Source organism: Rattus norvegicus, chromosome 3, assembly GCF_036323735.1.
Source record: "Rattus norvegicus strain BN/NHsdMcwi chromosome 3, GRCr8, whole genome shotgun sequence".
Classification (NCBI taxonomy): domain Eukaryota; kingdom Metazoa; phylum Chordata; class Mammalia; order Rodentia; family Muridae; genus Rattus; species Rattus norvegicus.
The window spans coordinates 129,062,848-129,089,810 of record NC_086021.1 but is presented as its reverse complement, the minus strand read 5'-3'; the positions used below and the strand labels follow the sequence as shown (position 1 = coordinate 129,089,810).

Genomic DNA, 26,963 nt, shown 5'->3' with positions numbered 1-26,963 from the left:
TGTCATGCCACTTTCCACTGTTGCAATCAAAAGCTATATTATGTGTAAATAGAAAGGCATTTCCCCTGGCTTTCCTGAGGTGTACAGTGGGAGACAGAGCCAGCCCGTTACTTACACTATTTTAGAGCCTGCTGACCAGCTTGGTGATTGCTGGGGCTTCTTGCATTTTTTTTCTTTGTTTTTAAAAAAGCTGCCTCTAGACTTATGGAAATCTCCACCAAGTCGTGCTACAGGCCAGGGAGAACTAAAATCATTTACATGTGCTGCTTCCAAGGGTCTAGTTGGGTAGGTTAAAACTGTGTTTAAAAACATTTAACAAAACAACAGCCCCGAAATGGCGGCACCTGCCTTTAATCCCTGCACTTAGGAGGCAGAGGTGAGCGGATCTCTGAGTTCAAGGCCAGCCTGGTCTATAAAGTGAGTTCCAGGACATCCAGGGCTACACAGAGAAACCCTGTTGGGGGGGGGGGGTAGAGATGGGATGCATTTGGGTCCAGTGAGATGCTTTTGCAGAGGACTGGAGTCTAGTTCCCAGCAACCATGTTGAGTGGCTCACAAGTGCCAGTAACTCCAGCTCAAAGGGATCTGATGCTGTCTTCTGGCCTTGATAGGTGCCTGTACTCATGTGCACGTCCAAGCAGAGGCACACAAGTACACATAATTTTTCAAAATAAATTTAAAATAGATAAATAGAGAGGACCATTTTTCCTATGGATTTCTGTAGTATGAGTTCTCGCTCTCATTTCCACGGATAATTGAGAGATGGCTGGTAGCATGTGTCAGTCATTTTAGATGTTTTCCTCACAGTTACAATCTTGTAATTTGTTTTTAAAATAGCCCAAGTTTTTAATCTATGAGTGTATGAGTTATCTTTTCATAATTAGATGACTTCTAAAGAAAAGGAGATTTGAGATTTATTTAGTTTATAATTTGGGAAGTTCAGATTCCAAGATTGCATTGCCTCAGTTTGATTTCTGGTGAAGACTGTGGAGGGGAACATAGCATAGCACACACATATAATATGTGTAACATCTGTGAAGACCTGAGAGCCTCTGGCTAGGCCCAACTTCTTAGTTTCCAGTACCTACCAACAGTGCCACCCAAAGACCAAGTTTTTAAACACTTGAATCCTTGGGCAGTAGAAACCATATTTAAACCATATCCTCAGCATTAGTCATAACTCAGTCCACCTTAGAAGGAGTTTCCTAAGCATAAGATACATTAAAAGCTAGATGTTAAATGTGAGATAAAAGTCACAAGCTATTGCAAATTATATCATCAAGAAAGCCAACGAAAAGCCCAAATAGTGGGAGAAAATAGTCACAACTCATGTAACTGATAAGGGACTTGTATCCAGAATGTATAAGAATCCTTGGGCTCTGCAGGTAAAGTCGAGTTCACAGTAGCACTGTTCCTTATAACCTCAATGTAGACCCAGCTCCAATTGCTTATGCACCGATGATAACTGAATATAATAAATGAAAGTGGTGGGTAAACAGTATTGTAAATCCATATTATAGAATTGTACTTGGCAATAAAGTATTGATATATACTATAGTATTCTGAAGCTTGAAGATGTTAAGGGATGTGAAAGAGACATTTTTTATCACTTTGTTGTATTGTTCCACTCGTATGAAATATTAAGAGTAGGAAAATCTGTAGGCACAAAAAAAAAAGATTAAGTAACTGCAAAGAGCTGGTGAGGGTGGGAAGCGAGGCTCGGAGGAAGTGGAACCAGCTGTCATTAGCGATGGACTTCCTTCTTACAGGGGAGAAAATATCGCAAGATTAGATTGTGAGGATAGCTGAATAGCCCTGGGCATATAACAGAGGCCTCTGAGGTGTCTATTTAAATGCATACTATACACTCTATACCATATACTATATGGCAGTAAAGCTATTTGGGTTTTGTTTTGAAACGGGGTCTCACCATGTAGCTCTGACTGGCCTAGGACTTGCTGTGTAGCCCAGTCTGCCCTCCCTCCCTGCTAGTGCGATTAAAGCCTGTGCCACCACACCCAGCTCAATAAAGCTATTTGTTTTTGTTTTGCTTTTAAAAAGAATTGTAATAGATGTGTGATACAATGTATCTGTCTTTATGCTAGGAAAAAAAATCCCGTCTCTAACACATAACTTTAAATGAATCTTATTGTTATAGTTTAGATCTAGACTGACACCCCACCCCTAGTCCCACTTAGGCATTTTGGGAAGGTAGTGGAAAGGTTAAGAGACCAGGCCTTGGAGGAGGTCTTTAGGTCACTGGGGCATGCCACGTGGGATTATGGAGCGTGGTGTCCTTCTGGTTCTCTTTCTCATTGTTGTCCACATATTCTGTTTTGCCTGGTGCTCCCCCATCCTGTACCACCACTCAGTGAGCCCCAAACCCACAGGCCAATTGAGCATGGCCCAGAGCTGCTGAAGGGCTGAGCTAAAATGAGCTTCTTTTTGTAGGTTGGTTATCTCAGTCACTTATTCTAATAATGAAAAGCCGGCTAGCAGACACTAATGTAAAGCATTTATCAGGTCAGAGTAAAGCTTATGCGAATCTGGATCTGGTAACCATGGCTTTTGTGTATGTTTGTCTTGTGCTGGGGTTGTCTAGTGGCTAACAATGGTGCAGGAGGGCCAGATATCAATAATAAAATATGAATAAATGTGTTCTAAGATATCCCATCTGATATTGGTGTGGAAAACTATAGGATACTCTTTTCATAGGGTACGTGGATGCCCTAGTTCTTGGTATTTTAAAATTAATGAAAATTGTACTTGGCTAACCTTAATATACCTTCCAGATGTATTAAATTTGCATATTGTGTTGTTTCCAAGAATTTCCAAAGATTAAAAGTCTAAAAAGGTTGGGAACTGCTAAGAACTTGTAGTGACCATTGCTATTCTTAGAAAATTACACCACCACTGTATCTCAATGCGGGGGCCAACAGCGTGTGTGAGAGTATGCCATTGAACACCAGGAAGGCTGCTTCTCTGAAGGGAAACTGGACGTTTGAATTCAAAATAACCTCTTACATAAGTGTTTTTGTCTGTGGACCACGTACTAGACATGCCTTGATTAGCATTGTTAATTAGATGCTGAACTATGATAGAAGAATTAAGGGGAAATGCGCAGTTAGCCAGGAAGTTTCGATGCCCTTGCTGGCGTTTGTCTTCACGGTTGCCGTTTTGCAGAATGTGTGATTTAGCTGCTTCTATCCCTAATGTCCTGTGTTTACATAGCTGCAGCTGCTTACTGCTCCCCCCTTTTTTCCTATGACTTCTTTCCTACTTGTTCTCTATTCAGAGTACAATTGAAGATGCCAACATCTTTTTCTTTGTGGAATATTTGGGAATGGAAGAATGAGCCGCCTTATCGTCCTCAGTGAAAGGAGAACGCGATCATTCATTCATGGGCTGTGAGTGCTTCCTTCCTCCGCCAGGCTTCATGCTAGCTGTTAGGTGTTTCTGAAATAATTAAGGAGGTGACTACAGGCTGATCTGTGAATACAGGGTAGTGTGACACTTCAGTACTCTCTAATGATGCCAGCGGAGTCTATGCTGTTGTAGATAAGAAGAAATGCAGTAACTCATTGACCTCTCTGTGACAGGATGACAAATGACAACAGACTTGTTCAAACCCCGGCCTTGAGCTGAAGCAAGAACTGTATTTCCCATTAGTGAGATCCCACTTTGACCTGATGCTAAAGCCGGCTGTTCTCTCAGTATAGAACGATGTCATACGTATCTATTTTGAGTGGGTGACAAATTTTACAATCTCCCTTCCAGTCTGCCGATCCCTTCTACTCTGGATGTCCTCCTGATTGTTACTCTCCACACTGAACTTTCCTTTCACTCCCACGTGACTTGTTTGAGAAGAGTGGAGATCAGGACTGGGGTTACAGCTCAGGTGCCAGCGTACTTTAAGAAGTAAGCATGGAGCCCTGGACTTGCTCACCAGCACACCATAAGCCAGGCATTAGCTCCATGTCTGTAATCCTAGTACTGGAGTGGTGGAGATAGGACAAGCACAAGTTTGGGGTCATCCTTTGCTACTTAGAAAAACTGAAGTCAGCCTGGGCTACATAAGGTCCTGTTTCAAAAACAAAAAGATGTCACTATTGCCATTGCTACTACGGTAGCGTTTAGTAAGGTGTGTGTAATGTTCGTGTGCACAGGCACAAACTTTGTGTCCCACTTTCTCCTCTTGCTGTCACTTTAAAATGAGTAGATGGCTGTGGATCCAGGTTGACCTGAAGGATATGGTATGATTGGAATCATTTAAGGATAGTCAGGGATATAAGTTAACTGGAGGGGACATGTATATATACCTTAACTAGCCATTTCTACCTTGTTAGAAAGGTGGCATGGCAAAGAATTGAGTCCCTGTCATTAATGCCAGATCCCAAACCCTAAGGCTAAACAGCTGGGATGAACAAAAGAACTTTGGAGTGTTCGGTCGAGCCAATTGCAGTCTCCTTGGGAGGGAGCAGGTACATTCCTTGACCCCTTTCCTTCGTATTCAGGAGCAGCTGACCCCTTCCACTAGGTGTTTGTAAATTACTAAGCCCCCACTTTACACTAGACCAAACATTTAGCTATTTTGTTTCCTTGCTACACAGTAGGTATGAGCTTAGGAAGAGAGAATCAGATTAATTCTAATCAACACAAAGGAATTTTCTTTTTCTCCCCATGTCTGAGTTTAGTTTTGTGTTGCAGATATATTTAGAAGGCCCTCAGAGGAAGTGTAGTCCTCAGAGGAGCCTGAGACAGAATGTTCGGAGAAGTGGGGGATAAGCATAATGAATATGGAGTGTGCGAATCAGGAAAGTCTAAGGGACGGAAGCTTCGAAAAGAGAAAGAGGGCAGCTATGAGACGTCATGGACGCCACTGCCTGTGTGCGTCAGCTGCCCATCAATGTAACACATGCCAGGTGCTGGTGACTTAGAAAGGGAAAGGCTCTTTTGCCTTCTTTTAAGGATCCCGTTCCGTGATGAACTGGGCCTGTTGCTAGGCAGCACATCTGGTGGAGAGCATGTGGGGTGGGGGTGGGCGGCAAAGTGTTCATCTCATGACCAAGAACAACAGAGGAAGAGCGAGAGGCTGGATCTCAGTTTCTAAGTTCACATTTCCAGGGACCTAACACTCAACCCCAAAGCCCTACCTTTTTGAAGTTCTACTGCCTCCCCAACCTTGGAACTGAGTCTCTAACACATAGGACTTTGGGGGATAGTCCAAATCAAACTGTAGCACTGCTAAACACTCCTGTCCCCTGTTTAAAACAAAAAAGCATTGAAATAAATAAATTGATTGGTTTTACCTAGAATGCCACTAGTGGGCTTGCCACAGAACCTTCCATTGACACATTTGGGGAGAAGGGCCAATGGAAACAGAAGAGTGAATGCCAGAGTCAGGATGAGGACAAGGACGGTTCCAACAGCTTCTGTCAACTCGGAAGCCCATGCACAGAGCCAGACACACAGGATGAGGGCTAAAGGCCTGCAGATGATACACCATTTATAGAGAACTCTGTCCAGCTGGGCGCTGGGATATTTAAAACCTGGAGTTGTTTGTTCTGGGTCCTTGACACACATGACCTAACACTAGGCTCTTAGCTGTGCTCGGATGAGGTCATCATCCCCTTTTTATTGGTTAAGTAGCATTGTCACACAGCCGTCTGGTGTATAACTTGAGGCCAGACACTGCAGCTAGCTGTGAGGGCCCATTCTCCAACCACTGTTCTCCACTGTCTCCAAAAAGGTGAGGGCAGAGGGGAATTATGGGAGATCGGGGATATGAGAAACAGTTTTTGCTTCTGACTTTTTTTCCCCCCTTAAGATAGGAAGATGCTGGTCAGGGGTGTGAGTGATGGAGGAGAGAGTTGAGTGATTGATGGAATTTCTCTGTGAAAGAAGCAAAAGGAAAGGAAATCAGAACGTTATAGGAATTCAGCCTTAGCCATGAGGAATGACCCCTTTTCCTATGACATCCGCTTAGGGGTGGTTACATCTGGAATGAGCTGCAGAACTCAAGGAAGGCATTTCTGCTGGCGGTCCATCTCTGCTAATGAGTGCCCCTGACTGTGTGTCCAGGGCGATGCTGTGCGAGGAGTTGTCCCTTTTATCTTTGTGACATGTGATGAAGTTCCTCTGGCCAGAGGACTCTTACTCAGTCATCATGCATTCCTCACTTAGCTCATCCAAGTGGGGGCCTTTAATGGGGCGGAGGCAGCAGTCAGGGAGACCTGACAGGTACATACATGCAACAGTCCTGAGTCATTCTACTTAGTCAGCTGTAGGACAGACAAAAACAAACCTCTCAGCTAACGAACGAAAACGTTCTTGGCTGACCTCCTCATCTGCAATTGCCTTAGAATAGCCACAGGGCTGCTCATGATGTGAAATTAGAAAAGATAAGACATTGTACATTGGAAAAAAAAACCCAGGATCCAAACTGTTCAGTTGGCAGTAGGTACATAGAAAAGCAATAGGTACCACACTCTAGCAAGATAAGCACCTACGTATCGCACCTCAGTTTCAAATTCAGAGCTGCCACTAAACTCCACTACATCTGTAGCACCCCACAACACTGGTAGTCATACTGTAATCAACACACATTCCTTGGACAAGAAAATCAAATACTCTTTTGGGGTGCAAAACGCATTTGATGCCTTTAAACAAATTCCAGAAGAATTTGGCAAAGGACCGTCTAGTAGAAGCCAAAGAAGCGAGCCAACTAGTGTACTGTGTGGAAGGCTCACAGCCAGCCAGGAATGTGCAAAATCTTTACATCTATGCTCTAAATATGAGACCCGTTCAACACTTGAATTCAGAGCACCAGAAGTATGTAAGTCTCCGACTTCCTCCAAGAGCTGTTTGATTCCTTAATGGTTAAGTCACAGCAACATTTTGTCAATGTGGTCTTGTGAGACAACAAAAACTCTAAAATCACATTGCTGGGCAGAATATCTTCTGGTGGTGGGTGACAACATCCTCTAAAATTTCAGGAAGAGTCAGCTGTGACAGCGTGTTCAGGATCGTTGGGGCTTGACCTGACCTCCGCAACTGGTTGCGTGTACCGCAACAGACATTCTGTAACCTTGGCACTCAGGAAGCCGAGGCGGGAGAATTTCAGCAAGTTTATAGCTAGAATGGGCTCCTTAGTGAGTCCAAGGCCACCCTGAGCCATGTACCAAGACATTGTCTCCAAACAAAGAAAATAAAAGTGAAACAAGAAATTCTAGGTGTAGGACCAGGTCCTTAAAGATACAGAAATGGTCAAAAGTGAGGAGATTCTAACAAGAGTCGTAGTCAGACCAATGAGAACAGACTCTTCGAGGAGCAAATGGCACCTGTGTTTCATGAAGTCAGCTTAGGGAGAAAAGAAACCTAAACAAACAAACAGATACATGAGTAAATATTTTTTACAGAGGAAAAAATATGCAAAGAGAAGATACAGTCGTCTGGCCTGGGAAGAGAAGAAAATGGATTCCTAATAAAGCCAGTGGCCATTGCTAAATTGAGCTGAGTGGATACAGCCAGACAGAGGACTCAACAGTATTTGAGAAAGGATATTTCAGTCCTCTTTCCTAAGTTTCAGACCATCCAAACCTGGAGAAAATGCTAAATCTGAGGTTAGCTAGTGTGGCCTGGGACTCAGCACAGATTGGGTCTAAGATGTAGGCAAGCCTCACATCTCCCTGCTTCAGGCAACACAAGGAGAGAAATGCTTTCCTGGAATAGATAGACGGACACGTACACCATTAACCTCAAACAACAGAGCTTTCTCTCCTAAACCTCTTACTGTAAAACTAACTGATATAGAGAGAGGCATGGGTACCAGTGGCCAATGAAGTAACATGACTCTATTTACAAGTCTATCCAGTGAGTATAGGCCCAGCGGATCTTCGGCAAAAATGCGGTCATTATTTGGTTATGGAAATCAATCCTATATGCAAGTAGCAGATACTGAGAAGGAACTAACTGGAGCACTGAGAGGGATTAATTACCTTCTGCAAACAGAAGTCTGAATAAACAGTGGTCATCCCTCTGCGATCAGTCACCTTTCAGGTCATTTCATGATAAATCATATCATTGTATTTTGCAAGCAGACAAGATTCAATTAGATACCCACCAGGAGAGCATATTTTTTCATTGACTCTTGATCGTCAAAGCTGAGATCTCTTTCACTCAGGGAGACTACTGTCAACAAGAAGAGCGTCAGCTCTGGAGCCTGCCTGAGTTTTAGAGCCTCAGGTGAGCAGGCGCACGCCTGGAGTCTTTCCGACAGTCCGTATTAGATGTGCTGTGGCCGGGACCTACTGTGCTCTCCAGTATAAGCACTTCATGGGAAAATTTATACTCTAGATCAGACAGCTAAGAGTGACTAAAAATCATGGTCTGTTGGATACTTGATAAACTTCAGGCAATTTTCAAGGTTTCAGACATAAGCAATTATATTTAATTTTCATGTCTTAATGGAAAAAGGCCTGCTTACCCTTTTTATAGAAACGGCTAGACATAATGAATTTAAAGAGGTTGTCCAAAGTCATCCGGTGAGTGCCAGAGCACATAATTTGAACTCGTAAGAATCCGATTGTGGTAGCTCTAATTTCTACTGTTTCCCCACCCCCACCCCCCAACTCTTTGTTTTGAATTTTACTCAGGCCTAAAACTTCTTGAAATTTTAGAATGGTTAACTGGTATAATTTTCTAAGGTACAAAAATCTTACAAAGCGAGTGTAAATCATAGGATACCAGAACTCTCAACTGAATGTCCGAAATGATGATTGTATGGATATATTAAGCAAAGAACTTCCTGCCATATCAAGAAAAGGATGGTAGATAAATAGATAGATAGATAGGTGCTAGATTGGTAGATAGATAGGTGATACATAGGTAGGCACAGATACAGATATCAGTTTGAAAAGGCTTTATACTCTAATCTCTGTCTAACATATCTTCCAAGAAAGCTGATCAATAAAGATTCACATCTGCTTATCCATTCCGTAGAGCTGGGTTAGAGTGATGATTTGAGAGAGAGAAAAATGTCCACCCCCCTACTGCTTCCAACGTCTTTGAACATTCAGGTGGTAGCATGGAAATTGGCTCCAATTACTGGGCTGCATGAAACACCGCTGCGGAAGGCATGTAATGGCCCCTTACGTCTTATATCGGAGCTTAGCTCCCTCTGTGACGGACGACGGCATTAGGCGATGGGTTCTTCGGGGAATGATCAGGTATTGAGAGTAGAACCATCATGCTTGGGTTAATAGCTTGTAAGGCCCGAGGAGATCATTTCTCCTGTACCACCACGTGGTGTCACGATGAGATGCGTCTTATAAAGCAATCGGAGCTTTGTGTCAATGTCTGCCCCAAGCTGTCTCTGCTAAGTCTTATCACTTCCTAGCCGCCAGAACTACAAGGCATAAGTTTCCTATCGAAAATAACCCACCCACATTATGATATTTTATTATAATCAGTCCCCCAAATTGGACAGACTTTACTGATTTTATTGGTATTTTTTCATAGATAATATATAATAGCTATAATATCTATAGATATTGGCTTTTTTTTTTAAACTGTGGAAGAAGATCACAACAAGAACCATCTATTCTTACATATTTCCTTTTTTTTATTGGATATTTTGTTTACTTACATTTCAAACGTTATCCTCTTTCCCCATTTCCCCTCTGGAATCCCCCTATCCATTTCCTCCTCTCCCTGCCTCTATGACAATGTTCCCACCCCACCCCACCCCCCACTCTCTCCCATCTCCCATCCCTGGCATTCCCCTACACAGGGACATTGAGCCTTCACAGGGTCAAGGGCCTCTCCTCTCATTTATGCCTGATGAGGCCATACTCTGCTACATATGTGTACATCCTCTGAGATATTTTCCCCACCTTTGGTTGGCGGTTTAGTCTCCAGGAGCTCTGGGGGGGTCTGGTTGGTTGATATTGTTGTTCTTCCTATGGGGTTGAAAAACTCTTCAGCTCCTTCAGTCCTTTTTCTAACTCCTCCATTGGGAGTCCCATTTTCAGTCCAATGGTTGGTTGAGAGCATCAGACTCTGTGTTTCTTGGGCTCTGGCAGAGCCTCTCGGGAGACAGTTATATCAGGCTCCTGTCAGCATGCACTTTTGGCATCAGCAATATTGTCTGGGTTTGGTGCCTGTATATGGGATGGATCCCCAGGTGGATGTCTCTGGATGACCCTCAGTCTCTGCTCCACACTTTGTCTCTGATTTCTTCCTGTGAGTATTTTGTTCTCCTTTCTAAAAAGGACAGAAGCATCCACTCTTCACTCTTCCACTTCTTGAGCTTCATGTGGTCTGTGAATTGTATCTTAAGTATTCTGATTTTTGGTCTAATATCCACTTATCAGTGAGCGCATACCATGTGTGATCTTTTGTGATTGGGTTACCTCACTCAGGATGATATTTTCTAATTCCACCCATTTGCCTAAGAATTTCATGGTCATTGTTTTTAGTAGCTGAATAGTACTCCATTGTGTAGATGTACCACATTTTCTGTATCCATTCCTCTGTTGAAGGGCATCTGGGTTCTTTCCAGTTTCTGGCTATTATAAATAATACTGCTATGAACATAGTGGAGCATGTGTCTTTGTTATATGTTGGAGCATCTTTTGGATATATGCCCAGAAGTGATTGACATAGCTGGGGTCCTTAGGTAGTACTATGTCCAGTTTTTCTGAGGAACCTCCAGACTGATTTCCAGAGTGGTTGTACCACTTTACAATCCCACCAACAATAGAGGAGTGTTCCTCTTTTTTCCACATCCTTCCCAGTATCTGTTGTCACCTGAGTTTTTTATCTTAGCCATTCTGACTGGTGTGAGGTGGAATCCCAAGCTGTTTTGATTTGCATTTCCCTGATGACTAAGGATGTTGAACTTTTCTTTAGGTGCTTCTCGGCCATTCGGTATTCCTCAGTTGAGAATTCTTTGTTTAGGTCTGTACTCGATTTTTTAATAGGATTATTTGATTATCTGGAGTCTAGCCTCTTGAGTTCTTTGTATATGTTGGATATTTGTCATCTATTGGATATAGGATTGGTAAAGATCTTTTCACAATCTGTTGGTTGCCGAATGTCCTTTGCCTTACAGAAACTTTGCAATTTTATGAGATCCCCTTTGTGGATTCTTGATCTTAGAACATATACCATTGATGTTCTGTTCAGGAAATTTTCCCCTGTGCCTATGTGTTCAAGTCTCTTGCCCACTTTCTCTTCTATTAGTTTGAGTGTATCTAGTTTTAGGTGGAGGACTTTGATCCACTTAAATTGAGCTTTGTACAGGGTGATAAGAATGGATCGCTCTGCATTCTTCTACAGGCTGACCTCCAGTTGAACCAGCACCATTTGTTGAAAAATGCTGTCTTTTTTCCACTGGATGGTTTTAACTCCTTTGTCAAAGAGCAAGTGACCATAGGTGTGTGGATTCATTTCTGGGTCTTCAATTCTATTCCACTGGTCTATCTGTCTGTCTCTATATCAATACCATGCAGTTTTTATCACGGTTGCTCTGTAATACTGCCTGAGGTTGGGAGTCATGATACCCCCAGTTCTTTGATTGTTGAGAATAATTTTCACTATCCTGGGTTTTTTGTTATTCCAAATGAGTTTGCAAATTGCTCTTTCTAACTCTATGAAGAATTGAGTTTTGATGGGGATTGCATTGAATCTGTAGATTGCTTTTGGCAAAATGGCCAGCCATCTTTACTATATTAATCCTGCCAATCCATGAGCATGGGCCATCTTTCCATCTTCTGAGATCTTTCTCAATTTCTTTCTTCACTTTTCAAGCTCAAAGTGACCTTATTTATGTGACTTGGTAACTGCTTTTGCCATCCAAGGCAGGTGGGTAAGTGCCAGTCCATCCATCCAAGCAGGCAGACATCAGGGCTCTCCTCACCAGGGCTGTTGGCTTTGTAGGCTGAGATCACACTGCTCAGTTTGGGGGCCTGGCCCTCACTTGCCTTCACTGCTTCAGGGCTTTTCCTTTCTTCGATTTCATCCCAGTCTCATTAAGGAATCGTGTCCCCGTGGACCTCTTCCTGCCTTAACAGAGAATAGATTTCTTCTCTTTGGTTCGAAGCCGTTGTCCTCTCCCACCTGCCTCACACCCTTGTTCAGTACCTCCCAGGCAGCCCCTCTCTCTGTCTCCCTCAACAGTGGGACAAGAAACTGTGGTCTCCCTTGGATGCTCAGAGCATGCAGATCCTTCGTTCTCTCTGCCACCTTCTCTTTGTGAGCAGCACCAGATGTCAGTGAGCTTTGCTTGGTGGAGTTGACTCTGGTGTAACATTTAAGTAAGAAGACTTAGAACATAGAATGTGCTCACTTCCACCCCACCCCTCCGGTCCGTGGATCTGAAGACCCTGTCATGCAGAGGGACTGTTTCCTCACCCAGTCCTTACTGTGTTCCTTCACTAATTCACTCAGTCCTTACTGTGTTCCTTCACTAATTCACTCAGTCCTTACTGTGTTCCTTCACTAATTCACTCAGTCCTTACTGTGTTCCTTCATTAGTTCACTCAGTCCTTACTGTGTTCCTTCACTAATTCACTCAGTCCTTACTGTGTTCCTTCACTAGTTCACTCAGTCCTTACTGTGTTCCTTCACTAGTTCACTCAGTCCTTACTGTGTTCCTTCACTAATTCACTCAGTCCTTACTGTGTTCCTTCACTAATTCACTCAGACCTTACTGTGTTCCTTCACTAATTCACTCAGTCCTTACTGTGTTCCTTCACTAGTTCACTCAGTCCTTACTGTGTTCCTTCACTAGTTCACTCAGTCCTTACTGTGTTCCTTCACTAGTTCACTCAGTCCTTACTGTGTTCCTTCACTAGTTCACTCAGTCCTTACTGTGTTCCTTCACTAGTTCACTCAGTCCTTACTGTGTTCCTTCACTAATTCACTCAGTCCTTACTGTGTTCCTTCACTAGTTCACTCAGTCCTTACTGTGTTCCTTCACTAATTCACTCAGTCCTTACTGTGTTCCTTCACTAGTTCACTCAGTCCTTACTGTGTTCCTTCACTAGTTCACTCAGTCCTTACTGTGTTCCTTCACTAGTTCACTCAGTCCTTACTGTGTTCCTTCACTAGTTCACTCAGTCCTTACTGTGTTCCTTCACTAGTTCACTCAGTCCTTACTGTGTTCCTTCACTAGTTCACTCAGTCCTTACTGTGTTCCTTCACTAGTTCACTCAGTCCTTACTGTGTTCCTTCACTAGTTCACTCAGTCCTTACTGTGTTCCTTCACTAGTTCACTCAGTCCTTACTGTGTTCCTTCACTAATTCACGCAGTCCTTACTGTGTTCCTTCACTAATTCACGCAGTCCTTACTGTGTTCCTTCACTAATTCACTCAGTCCTTACTGTGTTCCTTCACTAATTCACTCAGTCCTTACTGTGTTCCTTCACTAATTCACGCAGTCCTTATTGTGTTCCTTCACTAATTCACTCAGTCCTTACTGTGTTCCTTCACTAGTTCACTCAGTCCTTACTGTGTTCTTCAGGGCTCCTTGGCATGTTCTGGTTCCACATTTAAATTATATGTCCAGCTTTTCAAAAATGAACATTGCTCAGGCCCCTCTCCCAGACCTCCTGAGTTAGACTCTCCAAGCATCTGGCTATTTTAAATAGTCAGAGGTGGACCAGCATAGTGCTGGGATATTTTGTGAATGGTGGTACAATCACTCAGTCAACAGATGTCTCTGCCTCCACCCTGTGTAGCTGATGTTTTGTTTCATTTTCGTGGTGCGGTGCTGGTAATTAAACCCAGGACCTTATTTATGCCTGGGAGGCAAGCACTGTGCCGTTAATGGACACCGTCTTTCTCAAGTCTGTCGTCTCTATCCTGTTTCCTGTGATCTTCTGTTTACTAACCCAGCCACCTATAATGTCTGCAGGTCAACAGCATCAGCACTGAGTTATCCTAGGGCAGATAAAGGTCTAGTTGCCACTAAATGCCACCATTAGTTTATTGGTCCAAACATCACCCCTAGTGGCTCCATACCACTCACTGCTTTCTGTCGTGACTGCGATGTTAAAATCCTCCTGATTAGATATTTATATTTTTTTTTCCTTTAAGGCAGAGGAATACAGCGATAGTATTTCAAGGGGCTTTAAAGTGGAAAACCAAATATAAGTGAGCTACTTCGATAGGAGCCATTTCATAAAGGTTACAAGCTTGATTTAGAAGCTTATATGAGAGCCGTATGGGCATCGTGCCAAGGAAAAGCCGGCATCTTCTGTCTGCCTGCTGCTTCTGTCGAGTCTGGACCAGCAGATCAGTTTCCTCCTGTGATGACCCCTCATTCATTTCGCACTCAGGAAATTTCATTACATATTCATTACTCATACTAGGATCGGTGGTAAAGAGAGTGTTTCCATCTATCCTGTAAGGCTCCCTTAAAGAGATGTAGCTTCTGTGCTCTGTCAGCATCCTAATGGCCTTCTTCCTGCGCTTCTATCTTGTTCATCACCTAAACATGGAATGTACAGTTGAGGGCCTGAGAGTCAACTCTACAGTTAAGAGCACTGCCTTTTTAATGACAGGGACCCAGGTTTCTGTCCCAGGACCCATGTTGGGAGACTTACAAAGGCCTGTAACTCCAGCTCCAAGGATCAGATGGCCTCTTCTATCCTCTTTGGGCTTACACACAAATGAATAAGATAAATCTTTAAACAAATTTAAAAGTAGCCCAACTCAAACAATCAACCTCTAATCAACTCAAAAGAAAATGTATCTCCTGGTCATGGCAGTATCTCTCATCCACTGTAGTACTGTGAGTCCCTCCACCAATCGTGAGCCTGTTTTCTGCCTGCTCTGAACCCAGCGTCACTCTGGCCAGGCAGGACCTGGACCACTTGATCCCAATTGGTTGCGTGCCTCTGAGTGTGTCTGCTGTATCTTCTGGCTAGCTACCATCTCCGAATCTCTCATTGTCCATGTTCTATGGTAACTGTGGGAGCTCAGGCAGCCAAACCCTCAGACTCCTCTCTACCAGCCTTGCTATAACACCACGTCACCATTACTCAGTGGCCGGCAGATTCTGAGTTGCAATCTCAGGGTTGGAATCCACTGTTTGTACACAATCATAAGATCCTTTCTGTCCTTCTTTATGGATGGAGGTGACTTAGTTCAGATTCCAAAAAACACCCAAGGATTCTTCTTTACAGTGTTTTACTCTGTTATATGTTCGAAATTTGCAAACATGTGAGACTCAGGTAGTGGTGAGTACATCTGCTGTTTATTTACTTATGCCGGAGGCAGACAAAAGAGCTAGAAGACAATGAGGAGCTGTTGGCCCCACGGCAATCATTCTAGATACATCCATATGTACATGGCAGTCACCGGACGCAGAATACATTTGGTAACAGAAAAATGTGGCAGTGGCTTTTTGTTCCCTTTCGAAATGCGTGGGATTCCTATGGACTTTGAGTGGGTAGAGTTTCCTGGCTGATACAGCTAATTTTGTTTTCATGCATAGAACTCTCTCCTATTGAGAAAAGCATTTCACCAAGTTCAAACTGGGATTTGTTAAGAAAAAATAACACTTCTAACAGCATACTTGGTTCTAATGGGCAAGGTTTGCAACTGAGTCTGATAATAGATTTGTAACTCTAATCATAAGCAAATAAATTATAGGCTAATAAGAAAACAGTAATATCACCATAATGATTTTGAAGTAATGAGTCATATGCTATAAATGTGGAGAGAAAAGAAAAAACTCTTGCTAGAATATGACAAATGTGGTAATATATAATAATACAATAATAATCAAATGCAATTTTAATTTTTTCTATTTATAAGTTTAATTATGTTTATGTGTGTGGCTACATGAGTTTATGTGCATTATGTGTATGCTGGTGCCTATAAGGACCAAAAAAGCATCAGATTCCCTGGAGGTGGAATTAAAAGCCCACTATGTATGTGGTTGCTGGGAATCAAACCCAGGTCCTCTGGAGGAGCTGCAAGTGCTCTTAACCACTGAGCCACCTCTCCAGACTCTCCAATGCAATTTCAAATTCTAGAAATATCAGGGTAGAAAGGAAACAAGTATCAGAGTAGAAAGGAAGAATTTCCACAGAACTGTTTTTGATTAAGATATAACACACTAAATGGAATCAAAAAGGGGAGGGAATAAAAGAAAATAAGAAACTATCCTCCCCACAGTTGTTGCCGGGAGCTGCCGTGTGACCAAGGCTGGTGAGAACTGGTGCTTTTAGGGGCTTATTCCAGAACCAGTCCTGTTAACAGAGAAAGCCACACCTCTCTGCCTCGGAGAAGGCTGCAGACAGCACTTCACCACCCCAGCCCTCCAGACAGTTAGGCCCTCGCCCAACCCCAGGGGCATTACTGCCCTTTGCAGTCTGTGCTCCAGACACATCTTCTGATTTCCTGAGACACTCCTAGCTCAGTGTATTCCTCCATTGATCCTTCTGTACCAGATCTTATTTCAAAGCCAACAATGGTTCATGTTTACATGTAGAACACTAATTAGGTCATGAGCTAATTAGCGTGCAGAATACTCTTAACATAAACAAAGCAAGAGAGCAAATGCCTCCGATTCTCAGGCTTTCTATATTTAGGGGTTTTTTTTTGTGTGGTGATTTTTTTTAAATTTCTCTTTAATTGACATAGTAATTGTACATATTTGTGGGGTACAGAGATAATTTAGTACATGGGTACAATGTATAATTATCAAATCAGTATAATTAGCATTTATAGCGCATCATTTCATTGTGTTTGGAGCCTTTAAACGTGCTCTCTCTCTCTCTCTCTCTCTCTCTGTCTCTGTCTCTGTCTCTGTCTCTTTCTCTGTCTCTGTGTGTGTGTCTGTCTTTCTCCCCCTTCATGAAATACATAAGAGGGTTTTATAAACCATAGTCATATCAGAAGGTTACAAAAGACAAGAACTTAACTGTCCTTCCACACCCGTTATCTAACCTCCTCTCTGTCTCCCTCCCTATCCTCACTGGCACCTAGCGAACCCTCCTTCCTCCTCCTCTGATATTTCTTCTCCCTTTCTCTTTCTCCTTCCTTTGTGGTGGTGCCAGGACATCAGACTGAGGGCCTGGGGCATTCTATGTCAGCTCTCTATTACCAAGCCACATCCCAGCATACTTAACTTTACAAGCCCCAGTTTGTCACACAAATGAAGACACATAGTTTCTCAGTGGCTCTGTTTTTCATCAGTCAGTTGAGGGTTGCAACAGTAACAGGCAGCAGCACCAGCAAATGTCAGGTGCTTCCTGAGGTACGTCATGGTATATGCAGCCACAGGGTCTTTCAAGCCAGGCAATGGTGGTCCATGCCTTTAATCCCACAATTCAGGAGGGAAAGGTAGGTGGAACACTTGAGTTCAAAGCCAGCCTAGTCTACATAGTGAATTCCAGGACTGACAGGGCTACACAAAGAAATCCTGTCTTGAAAAAGAAAAAAATGAGGGCTAGAGAGATGGCTCAGCAGTTAAGAGCACTGACTGCTTTCCCCGAACCACATGGTGGCTCACAACCATCTGTAGTGGGATCAGATGCCCTCTTCTGGTGTGTCTGAAGACAGTGGCCGTATACTCACATACATAAAATAAATAAATTTAAAAAAAAAAAGAAAAACAACCTTGGGGCTGAGGGTGGAGGGGTAGTACTGGAGAGATGGCTCAGTGGTTAAGAACACTGGCTGTTATTCCACAGGACCTGGGTTCAATTCCTGGCTCACAATGGTTTGTAACTTCATAATCTGACAGCCTCACTCAGACATACATATAAAAGGCAAAACACCAATGCATATAAAATAAAACAATTAAATAAAATTACTTTATGAAAAGACTCATAGAAGTTTTTTATTTAGATCATTGTTTCACCCTAAGTACATAAATTCAAAGTAATCATAATGATAATTTAAAATATTTAGAAGGCAGAAAAATACTATCAAGTCAGCATTTAGTGTTAGACACTGTATTAAGGATTTTCTTTTTTTTTCTTTAATGGGATGTAAAAATATTTTGACTAGTCTTTCTGATTATTAAAAAATAATAACCATTCCTATCCCCCTTTTTTTTTTTTTTTTTTTTTTTTGGAGCTGGGAACCGAACCCAGGGCCTTGCACTTCCTAGGCAAGCGCTCTACCACTGAGCTAAATCCCCAACCCCTCCTATCCCTTTAAAATACCTGAAGTTGGGCTGGAGAGATGGCTCAGCGGTTAAGAGCACCCGACTGCTCTTCCAGAGGTCATGAGTTCAATTCCCAGCAACCACATGGTGGCTCACAACCATCTGTAAAGAGATTCGATGCCCTCTTCTGGTGTATCTGAAGACAGCTACAGTGTACTTATATACAATAAATAAATAAATCTTTAAAAAAAAAAAATACCTGAAGTTGTCTTTTCCAGAGCAGCATCAGTAAGCACAAGGCAGATGTCAGTTGGATGCACTAGTTCTGTTGATAGGGACTCTAGAACTTTCCAGATTGGTGAAATAAAGCTCAGGACAAAACAGTGATAGATGCATCACGAGTGTGGTTTACTTCAGCTCTTGTCATCCCTCTCAAGGACTAGCCTTCATGTGCCAGGGTCTCTCTGCAAAGACCCTACACCGTAAGACCCAAGGACGGAAGACAAATGAAGAGGGCTAACTTGGGATTTCAACAGCAAAGGCTTTTTTAAAAAAAAAAAACAAACAAAAAACCAATAGCCTCATGTAGCCCAGACTGGCATCTCACTCTATATAGCCAAGAATGGCCTTGAGCTTCTCATCTCGTCTCCACTTCCCAAGGTGTATACCGCCATGCTTGTTTTAAACAAAAAGCTTTATTGATCTATGTGAGGAAAAGAATTGGAAAAACGAAAGATTTTGGAAGCCTGACCTTCCTCCCTTCCTCCCTCTCTCTGCCCCACCTTTTGAGTCAGCCTGTAATTCTTTCGGAGCTTTTACATTCTTGCCCTGGAGGAGATGCAGCCACAAAATCTGTGTGGAGGGCAGGAGACCGCTTTCAGGATTCTGTTTTCTCGTAACATCAGGCGGCTCCCGGGGCTCAAATGCAGATCGCATGTTACCCACCGAGCCATCTCCTCAGCTGGTCTGACTGGTGTTCTCGAAGGTTCAGTCACTAGTGTGTGTCCCTAAACTCCAACTGAATAAGTTCCTGAGAGGCTTTTTGAATCTGTAAGCTCTAAAGCAGTGTTTACTTTTGTTTCTGTTTTTTTTTTTCAGGGCTCCATATGCAAGCACTCCTATCAGATTCTCTTGCTTAGATTAAATTACACACATACCCAAGCTTCACCAGCGCACCCCTCATCACTTCATACAGACAGCCATCATGTAGCTCGATGTGTTATTAAGAATATGCTCTCCCTAGGTCTCCCTTTAGTGCCTACATCCCACCGAGACATGGAGTAAATTCATGCCTGCTGCTTAACTGTGTTTCTGACACAAATGTATTTTATATTTGTTTTAATCCTATGCATATGGGAGTTTTGCCTGTGTGTATATCTCCTTTCCCATGTATGTGTTGGGCACCTCCAGAGGTCAGGAAAGGGCATTAGATCCCCTGGAACTGCAGTTATAGACAGTTAATGTGGGTACTAGAAATTGAACCCAGGTCCTCTTAGAGAGCAGTCATTGCTCTCAGCTACTGAACTATCTCTCCAGTCCCGATATTTTGTATTTGTATATCCCACGTATATTAACATTTGTCAAAGCTGACTTTTAAAGTTCATTTCCATTAAGCGTCATATCCCTTGATCTAAGCAATATTAAATGCTGCAATGCCGGCCTGCACACTGACCACGTTTTCAGTAGATGACATTTTTAAATAACCCTCTATATAACAGTCTTAAAATATTGATTTCAATGTGAATGTAGATATGCCATGGTTCCTCTTCTTCCTCTTCGTTATACACATGAGCCTTTCCTAGACAATGGGCCTTGTCCTATAGACTGTAGCTGGCTCTGGAAGCCATATGTAACTCCCCTAGGACTTTATGTGGTCGGGATGACTACATTACCCCAAAGCAGCAAACACGTGTGTAATGATTCAGTAGTGCACCCTGTTTAAGATCCTACTTGCAGATGCTACTGTTTAATTAGGTGTACCGAAAGGTAAAAGGAGCCATACCACAAGACAGAAGCCGGGGCATGCAGAGATAGTTCAGTGGGTAAGAGCACTGTCTGCTTTGCAGAGAGACCCAGGTTCAATTCCCAGTACCCACCTGACCGCTCTCAGCCACCTGTAACAATGCCATCTGGCCTCCACTGGCATTGTGTGCACGTGGTGCCCTGGTCTATTTGTAAGCACAACGCTGATGCACATGAGATAAAAGATTTTTTTTTCTTTTTTGTTTTTTTCGGAGCTGGGGACCAAACCCAGGGCCTTGCACTTGCTAGGCAAGTGCTCTACCACAGAGCTAAATCCCCAACCCCAAAAGATTTTTTTAATACAAAACTGAGACTGAAGTTAGGTATGGTGGCATACATACAGTCTCATACTTAGGAGTGGGAGGCAGGAGGATCATTTAAAGTTAGGAATTTGGGGGTCAGCCTGGGCAACATAGTGAGAGTCTGTTTCCAACTGTAACAACCTCAGTACTTTTACAAAGAGAATCTAGAAAGAATAGTTTACAAAACATTGGCAGGACACAAATTTCATCCTTTCAACATCTCTATGAAATACAACAGATATTATCATTTGTTTGTTTTCATTTGTAAAATAACAGAGCTGTACTTAAGCCCAAAGGCTCACACTGGAGTCTGTGATGCCCCTGGCTTACGGCCTCTGTATAATAACGAAGCACATAATTTGCATGTATAAATAGTAACTGTATTTTCAGGACTCTTGTGGCTTCCTGGAAATACCTCAGGACTCTTACACCCCTGCTAGATTTCTCTGTCTCTGTCTCTGTCTCTCTTTCTCTCTCTGTCTGTCTCTTTTTCTCCTCCTCTTCCTCTTCCTCCTCCTCCTCTTCCTTTCTCTGTCTCTCCGTCTCTCTCTCTCTCTCTCTCTCTCTCTCTCTCTCTCTCTCTCTCTCTCTCCATAAACATTCTGGTACTTTTAGTAGATTTTGGTAGTTTTCCACTCTTCGACCCAACCTAACACATTTGTCACCTCTCTGGGTTTGCAGATGCTACTGTTTAATTAGGTGGCTCTGTGGAGGGTATGAGAACTAGAAAGCTCATTAGCATAGCCAATGAGCCACTTGATTTGGAAGCCAAAGAGAACAATTGGCTTTAGGTCCCGTGGGCTGATGGGAAACCAAAATATTAGTCTGTTAGTCTTGTTCTGAGAGCCGGTGCCTTCTGCACATCACTCCCCAGATGTGAATTTTGTATTCCGGGCCATACTCTGGACTCCAGCAAGATAATAAGGGCAAATGCACATATAAATCAGTCTTTCATTTACTTAATAATCCTGCGGCAGAGGAGGAAACAGCAGCTACTTGATCTTGAGTCCTGAGGCCAAGGCTAACCGTCTCTCCACGCAAGTCCTTCAATATGACGTGGCCTTTCTCATTTAACAAATGTTTTCCCCAAGGAGCTCTTTGTGCTGGCAAACCGTGAAAAGAAGCATGCGGACTTGGCAGCTCAGCCCCGAAGTTTGTGTCTAAAAAAATCATTGCATTTTATGCACAAAGGTCCACATGACATTCATCATTTGTCTGGGAAAAGACACTTCTGAAATTAAAAAGGATGGCCTTGTTTCATGGAGTGAAATGGCACCCACTCTTTAGTGGAATATATTATGAATAGATTTTAGGGAAGTGCTGTTAAGAAACTGCATTTTCATTATCAGCAAAAAAAAAAAATTCTTAAAATATTTTCAGTAAGACTTACTTGTTTCTGGTAGACCCATTTAAGAATTCCTATTGCTAGGTAGTGATTTAGCACACGATAGGGAGTAATTGTTCTTCCTTAGAGGTGAAAACTGGTCACAGAAGGATTGAAGACAGCACTCTGCTTTCGTAAAAATTTACTGTTTTATATGTACGAGTATTATGCTGGAATGTATGTATGTGTACCACATACATGGCTGGTGCCCGCAGAGAGCGTCAGATCTCCTAGAACTGGAGCTATGGATGGTGTGAGCCACCCTGTGGGTGCTGGGAATTGAACTTGAGTCCCTTTCAAGAGTTGCCAGTGCACTTAACCGCTGAGCCAACTCTCCAGCCTAGCACTTATTGATATGTAATAAACAATGACCCAGTTACACGCCTATGATGTAATGGGCAGTTTACATGCATCTTATGTTTGTTTGGTTAACACTTAAATGCTCCAGCCACCTTTAAATCATTTAACCATGCTAACATCCCTTGGAGTTGCTTTGCAGCGTTGGAATGGTCTGGATCAGAATTCTGCTAAGTAGCACAGGCTGACCTCAAGCTTTCAGAGTTGTGCTGGCCCACCCTCCTGAGTGCTGAGACTGCAGGCATGTACCATCATGCCCAGCGCAAGGCAGACATTCTGTGACCCTTGTTTGGCTACAGAAGTCCAATACCTGGGCTGACACCACATTGCTAGTGAGTGAGGATCCAGGCTTTGGACAGCAATGGTGCACAAGGCTGCCCAGAAAGGCTCCCCTCTGCAGTTTCCGCCATGTCCTGCTCCTAGACTCTTCCCTTCTCCAGTTTCCACTCCCAGCTTGCTCCTTCAGACCAACTTTGAGCATTTGATGACAAGAGTGGCTGGACTGACTCTATGATGGTCCCTGATGTGGTGCCAGACCTCACTCCTCCCATCGTCCTCCCCTCTTGGCTTTCTTTACAAAGGTTTCCCAGGGGGAAGTAAGGAAATGTCAATGATGCTCTTAGTTTATTCGGAGTTTCGTTCATAGCTGAGGGAGTGCTACACTCAGCCACTGAAGCTAAGAGGATGACCCATAGGAGAGATTATTCCTGGCAACCAAGCTAGAATTCAGAAGACATTTGAGAGAGAGAGAGAGAGAGAGAGAGAGAGAGACAGAGACAGAGACAGAGACAGAGACAGACAGAGAGAGACAGACAGAGACAGACAGAGACAGAGAGAGACAGACAGAGAGAGAGAGACAGAGAGAGACAGACAGAGAGAGACAGACAGAGAGAGAGACAGAGAGAGAGACAGAGACAGACAGAGAACAAGATTAGACAGAAGGGAAACTTTATATATACTGGTTACATTTTCGTTACTGATTTACTTTCAGGATAACATAAGCTTCTATCTCTCTTATTGGTTGATTTATTACATACAGCAGATCTTTAAAGGCTATCAAGAGCCACCACAGACTTCAGAAACCTATGGAAAATGGATTTCTGGGTACATAAATTATTGAACCCAGGGCCTCCCACAAACTTGGCAGGCACTTCACCGTTGAACAACAATCTCAGTCCCTCATGACGTCACTCTTCTGCTATCTGAAACAAAGTTTAAAGTTTGTATGAGCAAACTAAATACATCATTGAAAATATTCGTGTTTAAATATCAATGTGTGCTTTCACCATGAGCTGTCGGCAAATATAATAACTTGCTTGCAGCTGGTGGTATTTTAGGTAAACCCAAAAGATTATTATGTTAAACCTGGATTATATTTATATGCCCTGCAAATCTATCCTATTAATTGAGATCAGCAAATAGGAGTAGGCACATCCTGTAATCCCACTATGTCTGTGTCCTATCTGTTCAGAGCAGATGTTTCAGAGTTGGTCATCAGTTTTTAAAGCGGCACGTCATGTGTTTTTTTTTTTTCCTTTCATCCGTGAATAGAATGCTTAGATTCATTTAATTTGGCAGAGGAACTTTATCGCTTAATGCCATATTTTGCTACTGACAGGAAATGGCTGAATACACTTGGGTTCTAAGGAGGCTTCTCACCAAATGCAATCAGAATCTGTATTCTGCAAAGTGTGGATGTGCCAAAGGAATGATGCTATCTACGGGTGTTTAGGAAGGTTCAGACCTGCAGCCCAGAAAGGGGCTGTGAGTCACTTGCTCACTGCTACACATAATATATTCCTGGTGTGCAGCTGGCCCCTGCCTGTGCTATTTCTGCTTCCATCCCATACGATGCTCCACTTAATCTAAAGGCCAAGATCCAGGCTCAGAGGCTCAATAGGGACAACATCTGGAGTAAGGTTTCTTTCAATCCTGCTGGTGTTCATTACGCCTTTCAGCCTTTGGGAATATGTATAATATTAGCATCAGACGTCATTTGGCCTATTGTATTCAACCTTGTGCAGTCAGTCTGTCCTCCTGCCCTGGTCTGGGTGAGATATGAGCCTCTCTAACCTCATGTAGTCCTCATACCTCCTTAGACTCTTGCATGACTTTTCAACCACAGCCTGAGCCCCACCCAAAACCTAGATCTGCTGACGTACAAGTCTCCACAGGGCTCCAAATGATGCAAGCAGTTTCTCCACAGATTCTCTATTTTCAGGAAGTTGGTTTCATAAATTGCTCCAAAACTGTTCAGGTATTTCTGGCTAACAATCTCAACCAACCTCTGGAATACCTACTCTCTCCCACAAGCCCCTCCTTATCCTATCAAAAGCACTGTTTTGTTTGTTTGCTTGAGACATGGTCTCTACTAGCTGTCCTGGAACTTCATGTAGACCAGGTTGGCCTTAAACTCACAGAGAACTGCCTGCTTCTACCTCCCCAGTGCTGGGACTAAAGGTGAGGACCACTATCCCTGGTTCAATAGCATTTTAAACCTCTCTCCATTTTCAGTCTCCAGTCACTGCCCTCTCTGGCTTTGTTATTTCACTGATGATGTCATCATACCACCCAGGACAGACCACACTGGGCTCTTTCACTATTTCATCTCTCCCGGTCTAGACATCCCTGATGTGAGCTGCTCCCTCCGTGTTCCTTATTGTATGTATCAATAACTAAATGTTCTCTCTCTCTCTCTCTCTCTCTCTCTCTCTCTCTCTCTCCCCCCGTGTGTGTGTGTGTGTGTGTGTGTGTGTGTGTGTGTGTGTGTGTGTGTACACGTGTGCTCAGCTGTTACCTAACTTGAAACTGGTTCTCTTGTTCTTTGCCTCTGTGGGTACCACAGGATCTGGCTTGCAAGCCTCTGGGGATTCTCCTGTCTCCACCTCACATCTCACCCCTGGAGCACTAGAATTACAGAGGTGTGCTACCACGCTGACATGCTGAGCTTTACATGGGCTCTGAGGTCTCTGTGCTTGTGTAGCAACCTCTTAACCCATTGAGATATCTCCTTAGCCCAGTAATAAATTTTTTGAACTGAGGAACCCTTGTCAGTAATATTCCAGAGTGGCAATTTAAAACTGTATACTTTCTTGAGTCCTTATTGTATTCCAGACACTAAACACATTATCCTAGTTACTCCTACAACAGCTCTAAGAAGTGGTACCAATGTCGTGCCCCTCTTGTGGTTGATACAGAAACCCAGGAGTAGGAAAGGGTAAGGACCTTTGAACTGCATGTTCCATGACGACAGGACACTCCTCTCACTGCCTCAGTACAGCTTTACTGGGAACAAGGTCTGGATAAGCAATAACTGTCTTAGGAGCCTAGAGTTCACTCGTCCATTGCTTTCATCAATGTTTGTCGATATCTGCTGAGTCTTTAAGAGGAATTATCAACTCTCTCACAGCAAGTTGGAGAGTTTGGGAAAGAGGAACAAGGAACATGTCCTTTTTTAAAAAAAAAAAGATGGATGGATACTCACAAATATTAATGAATAGTGTGGAATTCATCCTTTCTTTGCTCTAAAATCTGTGGTTTGTATGCCAACCAGAATTCCAGTGAATCCTCAAGGTCCTCCAATGTCTTTAGGTCAGATCCCGTGTAGCATTCCCTCTTGTGACCTCATTTACTCTCTTGTGACCTTATATGCTTTCTTGTGACCTCATATACTCTCTTAGGCTTTGTGTGTGTGTGCGTGTGCGTGTGCGTGTGCGTGTGCATGCGTGCGCGCGCGTGTGTGTGTGTGTGTGTGTGTGTGTGTGTGTGTGTTCGTTGATGTGGCTGTCTGGCACTGAATGCAAACATTCCCAGGGCGGGGTAGGGCTGGAGATGCCCTTGACATTCCTCGCTCCTTTTGTCATCCTTGCTCATGGTGCCATTTCTCATTTGGGTGCCAAATACTCTGACATCAATGGCTTTGGCAGTGCAGACCTCTTGCATGACTTCCCTCCCATGTGTCCAAACTGCAAGTCATAGGGTCTCTTAGAACTCCCCTTCCTTTTCTCCTATTCTCAATGACATTGGTCTTCCAGTGACCCTTGACTCATTCTCTTGATAATCCCAGCAGCAGGGGGGCCACTTCCTGGCCCCGTTGCTTTTTGACCCAAATATCTGTTGGTCTGACTCTTCATTGTCATCTCCACCATTTTCATCTCTCAAGAGACCGCTCTTATCGTTGGTCCTCAGCTTGAACCATTTAAGGATGTAAAGTGTTTGGAAGGGAAGAAAAGTAGAGAAGGAAGACTGCTATGTGAGATCTAAGGCCCCAGCCCTGAATCTTCTTCAGTGTAGTACAGCCAGCTCATTCTTAGCATCACCGTGTATCCAAGGCTGTAGTGTTTTAGTGTTGAATAATGAAGTGTGAACTTAGCAAACTCCTTTCCGTAGCCGAGTGTTCCTTCACTCACAACAAAGGGGTAGAGATAAGATTTCCTTCTGCACCCATGTCTGTCTGGCTTCCTTTCCTGTATTTCTGTGTCTTGGGTACCTTCCCTCACACTCTAGGAATTTAAGTCTTGGGGTGTGGTTTAAGGAAGAGGCTCCTGCAAGGCCTGAGGTTAATCATTGCCTTGGCCTTCGGGAGCTTCTGCTTGCTGGCTGTTTCTGGGCAACTCGCCGTATCCAGTGATGACTTGGTTCTTTGCTGAGTGAGGACAGAAGGCAGCTTGCTGCTCTCTTGAGTATTTCTGGTAATTCACAGCCAAGCCATCCATGGCAGAACGTTCCCTCAGCAAAACAGATGTAGCCAATTTCAGAGATGGAATCTGTC

At 43.3% G+C, this 26,963-nt stretch overlaps 1 protein-coding gene and 1 long non-coding RNA gene across 16 annotated transcripts in view; one reads left to right on the top strand and one right to left on the bottom strand.

The window, feature by feature from the left end:
• The window catches only part of Frmd5 (FERM domain containing 5), a 271,323-nt gene that overhangs the window by 127,324 nt on the left and 117,036 nt on the right, over nt 1-26,963 (top strand). The window contains exon 1 of one of the 15 annotated variants that reach the window (XM_063284977.1): nt 3,290-3,407. The exons of 13 other annotated variants lie outside the window; for them this stretch is intronic. The gene's annotated coding sequence lies outside the window, so the exon portion shown is untranslated. Of the gene's footprint in view, nt 1-3,289; nt 3,408-3,446; nt 5,750-26,963 lie in introns of those variants that run through there. One more of the 15 variants, XM_063284979.1, reaches the window with a different exon arrangement.
• On the bottom strand, nt 14,635-25,797 carry LOC120101916 (uncharacterized). The gene is made up of 3 exons (XR_005502962.2): nt 25,677-25,797; nt 18,387-23,394; nt 14,635-18,185 (listed from the first exon to the last, which is right to left on the bottom strand). It is a non-coding gene; the product is annotated as an uncharacterized LOC120101916 (long non-coding RNA).